This window comes from Amblyomma americanum, chromosome 1 (genome assembly GCF_052857255.1).
Source record: "Amblyomma americanum isolate KBUSLIRL-KWMA chromosome 1, ASM5285725v1, whole genome shotgun sequence".
In the NCBI taxonomy this organism is placed as follows: Eukaryota; Metazoa; Arthropoda; class Arachnida; order Ixodida; family Ixodidae; genus Amblyomma; species Amblyomma americanum.
In genome coordinates this window covers 183,853,307-183,859,334 of record NC_135497.1, presented here as the reverse complement: position 1 = coordinate 183,859,334, position 6,028 = coordinate 183,853,307, and the positions used below count along the sequence as shown (strand labels likewise).

The following is a 6,028-nucleotide window of genomic DNA, read 5'->3' as shown; positions in this document are numbered from 1 at the left end:
TCATTAAAGTAGTCAGTGATGACTTAGGATATGCGCATGACTGAGGTTACGAAGAATAACGTTTGTGATTTTATCCGCTCCAGGAGCGGTGTTTCGCGGCGATGCATGGGCTGCGGGTTGTACCTCGGCTATTGTTATTGGGGCATCAAGCGTGGGGTTTGGAAGGTCGTTGTAGGTGGTTGGACAAGGTGGTATTGGAGGGCCGGCAATGTAACGCGACCGCAAAACGTCCGTGAATTCCTTGTCGGTCCGATTGAATTGTTGAACTATTGTTTAGAGTGTACGATTTGTGGCCGATTTGGCTTTGTCAGGTTCAATGAGACTGCGGAGGATGGACCAGGTTTGCTTGCTTGCTTGCTGTTGTTGTCAGGAAGAATGAAAAGAGAAGTGCAAAGGCCTGCCCACTGGCTCAAGCTGAGCCACAATTGCTACGACGTGCTGAAAGTAGGACAGTTGAAAGATAGGATAGAAAAGAAGCGCGCTATAATGTCCCAGGCCGATCCCCGAGGCAGTGCAATACTGGACCAACCTGTGGCAGGGGTGAAGCAAGCTTCAAGCACTCCGCCATATTTCCAAAAATAAGTTTAATATCTGGGGTCCAAATGGACCAGGTTTGAGCAGTACTGAGGGTTCCTTTCAAGGCGGCACAGAATTCGAACTGTACCCAATTATGTTGGGCAAGTTGGATGGAATATTGCTGAGCTTCCTTCGTGGTGGAAGCAATGCGCAGGCGGAGTTGTTTATTGAGTCTCTGCTGTTTCCAACGTCTTATGACTTTCTTTCTCGTCTCCCACAGCTGTAGAAGATGTCGATCAATTTCCGGAGTGGCGGCATTGCGATTTATGGTTTGAGTATTAATAATAATAATAATAATAATAATAATAATAATAATAATAATAATAATAATAATAATAATAATAATTGGTTTTGGGGGGAAAGGAAATGGCGCAGTATCTGTCTCATATATCGTTGGACACCTGAACCGCGCCCGTAAGGGAAGGGATAAAGGAGGGAGTGAAAGAAGAAAGGAAGAAGAGGTGCCGTAGTGGAGGGCTCCGGAATAATTTCGACCACCTGGGGATCTTTAACGTGCACTGACATCGCACAGCACACGGCGCCTTAGCGTTTTTTCTCCATAAAAACGCAGCCGCCGCGGTCGGGTTCGAACCCGGTTTGAGTAGCGGAAACATGAGTATCTTGTATGTGTCGTGCCCACTCTTTTACTCGTGATCCTTCCTTCAAGTTGGGGGAATTTACAAAATGCTTTCCAATTAGTGATCTTCGAATCTGCAATGAAACGTCTGTGCTTGGGAGCGGAGATTGCTGTACTCAGGATGTAATGGATCACTCCCCTAGGGTCTCACCGAGGTTTGTCCATGTGACGTTAGTAGCGTTCTTTGTAAAAGATAGATCGGGACTGGTGTCTGCATACGCTGTTGCCGATTCTGGTAGGTGTCGTAAAGTCCGTGGCTAGCCTGAGGCCTTCCCTGTCCACTGCTGCCAACAGGGAGGTGCCTTTTCTGGTGTCCTTTGTATACCCCCAGGTCGTATGGGGGCGCGTTCAGGACGCCTAATATTTCAAGCTTGATTTGATTTTGACTGCTATTCGAGCACATTCCTGGAGTATGGTCCCGAGTGCTGTGTTGAAATTATTCCGGGGGCCCTCAACTATAATAATAATAATAATAATAATAATAATAATAATAATAATAATAATAATAATAATAATAATAATAATAATAATAATAATAATAATAATAATAATATTAATATAAAATAATAATAATAATAATAATAATAATAATAATAATAATAATAATAATAATAATAATAATAATAATAATAATAATAATAATAATAATAATAACTGGTTTCGGGGGAAACGAATTGGCGCAGTATCTGTCTCAGATCGTTGCACACCTGAACAGCGCCGTAAGAGATGAAGGAGGGAGTGAATGAAGAAGGGAAGAAAGAGGTGCCGTAGTGGAGGGCTTCGGAATAATTTCGACCATCAGGGGATCTTTAACATGCACTGACATCGTACAGCACACGGGCTCCTTAGCGTTTTTGCCTCCATAAAAAAGCAGCCGCCGCGGTCGGGTTCGCACCCGAGAACTCCGGATCAGTAGCCGAGGGTGCTAACCACTGAGCCACCGCGGCGGGTAGAAACGCAAAGTAGAGAAGAGTTTCCCTCAGGACGCGGTTGAGGGGCCCACCGATAAACGAGGCAGTTACGGCACCTTTCATTTGCTCAAAAAAAAACAACAACATAATCGAATGTAGTGTACTGCGGGAGTGAGAAAATTACTGCGTTTTTTCTTTCCCTGAAACAAATGTATATTTTTTTGTTATCTTGCAGTGCTCTTGAGCTACTTACTCCCTTGCTACCGTGCAGGCTCGTACAAGTGCACGCCCGCCTTCAAACGACAATGACTGCGTTCGTTTTTATAAGGGAAGGAAACGCGCAACTGCCCCACACTGGGTGGACCACTCACCGGTGCCATGAAAGCAGTGATGAATAAGGTAGCGAATGCAGACAGAAAGTAAGCTTACCCGTCAGGCTACTCTGATAAAATAAGATTGGGTTAAAAGAATTTCGGAAGGGGCGCAATAATTGAAGACTATGGAGTGTGCGCTGACATCTCACTGATTGTGTGCAGTTCTAGAAGCGAAAGCTTAAGATCAACCAGTGCTTGTACGACCGTTCGGCAGTAGTGCATGAAGGTATGAGGCGAGTATCTACTTGATCTATTTAAACACTGTGTCGTGGGTAATTCATTGCATAAATACTGTTTGCGGCCCTTACAGACTGACAGAAAAACTTTATTTATTCAGCCAGTGAGTTTTAGACCCAGCTGAGTCCCTGTGCCACTGCGCGGTTTGGCAGCAATAGTCGTTCTTTGTTCTATTGTCATGTTTAAGAGGGGCGAAGGTTCCTGAGACCAACCCTTTTAATGAATGAATGAATAAGCTGTTTATTTATAAAGGGAGGCTGACGGCCGTTTGTTGGGGAATTGGGCTGTTAAGCAAGGAAAAACTTTGCAGTGGATTAGCTTGGCTATGCCAGGATATACGTAGCGTGAGCTACGCTGAGCTGCAGAGCATCAATTGCAGCTGAGCAGCATTTTCGCTCTCCTTCTCCATGGCTATACCACATCATGGCAAACGCCCCGCTATATGTATACCCCCTGATACCTCTGCGCATGCGCACAAACTGAGAGGCGCTATCAAGTGACTCCCGACGCTGCGTCAGACTTAATTGTATCAGGACCGAGGTTACGCTAATTCCTGCACCCTGGCCTCCTGTTGCTTTTTATTATAATTTGTTTGTCTCACAATACCCGCCGCGGTGACTTAGTGGTTAGGGCGCTCGGCTACTGATCCGGACGGAGTTCCCGGGTTCGAATCCGACCGTGGCGGCTGCGTTTCACCTCCATTGAAACGCAAAGGTGCCCGTGTGCTGTGCGATGTCAGTGCATGTTAAAGACCCCAAGGTGGTCGAAATTATTCCCGAGCCCTCCACTACGGCTCCTCATTCTTCCTTTCTTCTTTCACGCCCTCCTTTATCCCTTCCCTTGCGCCGCGGTTCGGGTGTCCACCGAGATATACGCCCTCCACTTCGGCTCCTCATTCCCCCTTTCTTCTTTCACGCCCTCCTTTATCCCTTCCCTTGCGCCGCGGTTCGGGTGTCCACCGATATATACGCCCTCCACTTCGGCTCCTCATTCTCCCTTTCTTCATTCACGCCCTTCTTTATCCCTTTCCTTGCGCCGCGGATCCGGTGTCCGCCGAGATATGTGAGGAAGATACTGCGCCGTTTCCTTTCCCCAAAATCCACGCGCTTGCGTAGCACGGCTCTCCAGGAATTACGCGAAACTGGTCAACCTCGGCCAGTGTATAGGTCACGCTGCTGCTGCTCCTGCTCCTGCTGCTGCTGCTGCTGCTGCTGCCGCCGCCGTCGCTGCTGCTGCTGTTGCGTGTAACTACCTGGTGGAGAACAGGCGAGACGTCAAGCCCGTCTCTTCGAGGAATACACAGAGGCACTCCAAGGTTCGCTCACGGGTGCGCGCACTGTCCCGCGGCCACAATGCGTCTTGAGGGAGTCTGGTAGTATGCCCAGCGCCCTATAGGCCGCAAGTATATTGTGACGAGCATCGGTGAACGCGGCACAGTGAAGGAGCAGGTACTGTAGTGTTTCCACTGCACCGCATCCGTGACACACGTCACTGGTCGCGATTCCGTGACGCTCCCGTCGTTCCCCGGGCCACACACAGCCAATGCGCGCAGAGGATCATTACACGTTGCGACGGCGTGAGCGCGCGACATCCGGTGACGCTTGTCGATGCGCTCACCTGCTGCGATGCGTGGACCGGGGTGCTGCTTTCGGAGATGGTCCTGGATGACCGCACGGACATCCTCCTGCGCAAGGGGCAGGTCGCGAAGAGGTAGTTGATGTGCGGCGGTCGTAGGTCGTCAGCTTCTTCGTTGCCGGCGATGCCGCAGTGTCCGGGCCCCCACTGTGCACGCACGGCGCATCCTCTACACGCGAGGCGCTCGATGCGCGAGCAAATGTCCCGCACTATTGGCGTACCGAGGCCGTTGGATTGCCGGCGGCTGAGGGCGCCGCGGGAGTCGCACAGCAGGAAAATTCGTTTTTGGGGAAAGAAAATGGCACATTATGTCTCATATGTCGGCGGAAACCTGAACCACGCCGTAAGGGAAGGGATAAAAGGACGGAATACGAAAATAAAATAAGAAAGAGGTGCCGTAATGGTGGGCTCCGGAATTATTTCGACCACCTTGGGATCTATAACGTGGACTGACTTCACACAGCACACGTCTCCTTACCTGTTGGACTCCATCGAAACGCAGCCGCCGTGGTCGGGTTCAAACCCGGGAACTTCGGATCAGTAGCCGGATCAGTAGTCGGCGGTAAGGAAAAATTCGTTTTTGTGGAAAAGAAATGGCGCAGTGTCTGCCTCACATATCGGCAAGCACCTGAACCGCGCTGTAAGGGAAGGAATAAAGGAGGGAATTAGAGAAGAAAAATTTGGAGGACGCTTAAGCTTCGTCTTTAAGAGTGAGACGCGACAGCACGTTGCAGCGCTGCCAAGGAGTCCATGGAACATAATAATAATTGGTTTTTGTGGGGAAAGGAAATGGCGCAGTATCTGTCTCATATATCGTTGGGCACCTGAACCGCGCCGTAAGGGAAGGGTAAAGGAGGGAGTGAAAGAAGAAAGGAAGAGAGAGGTGCCGTAGTGGAGGGCTCCGGAATAATTTCGACCACCTGGGGATCTTTAACGTGGACTGAAATCGCACAGCACACGGGCGCCTTGTGTGTAATCTCGTGTACTTCGAGAAATTACTAAGTTGAAAGCATCAACCATTGCTGTGATTCGCAGAAACTGACAACGCGCCTATAAGCACTGATACCCCGCGCTCAACGCCTTTCCGCGACGCCACTCCCTGGCCTTTTGCCTACAGCGAGCCCGCTAGCGACTGGAGCGCCACCTCGTTTGTTTGCAAACATGAAGGAGGTCTATATCCTCTCCGTTGCAAAACAACGGAAAGGCTGTGCACGAGTCAGGTCGCAATTTCTTTTCCGAGAGCCGCCGCCGTGGCTAAGTGGTTATAGCGCTCGGCTGCTGATCCGAAAGACGCGGGTTCGATCCCGGCCACGCCGGTCGCATTCCAATGGAGGAGAAATTCTAGAGACCCGTGTGCTGTGCGATGTCAGTGCACATTAAACAACCTCAGGAGGGCAAAAATTCCGAAGCCTTTCACTACCGCGTCCCACCTAGCCAGAGTCGTTTTAGGACGTCAAACCTTCATAAGCCATTTTTTTTTTTCGAGAAAAGAAAAAAAAAAGTGTCCGTCAAAATGCCCCTTCATTTTGTCTTCCTACTTTTCGGTTTAGTATAAGATGTAAAAATGAACAACGGAAAAAACGCAAGTGGGAGGCCCTTGCGCTTCACTGCGTGCGACGGGAAAAAGTGCAGGTCACACTGCACAGCTGCGTACGCCA

At 49.4% G+C, this 6,028-nt stretch overlaps 1 pseudogene; it reads right to left on the bottom strand.

Annotated features, from left to right (window-relative positions):
• Positions 1-493: 493 nt before the first annotated feature.
• On the bottom strand, positions 494-591 carry LOC144116703 (U2 spliceosomal RNA; annotated as a pseudogene).
• Positions 592-6,028: the final 5,437 nt, after the last annotated feature.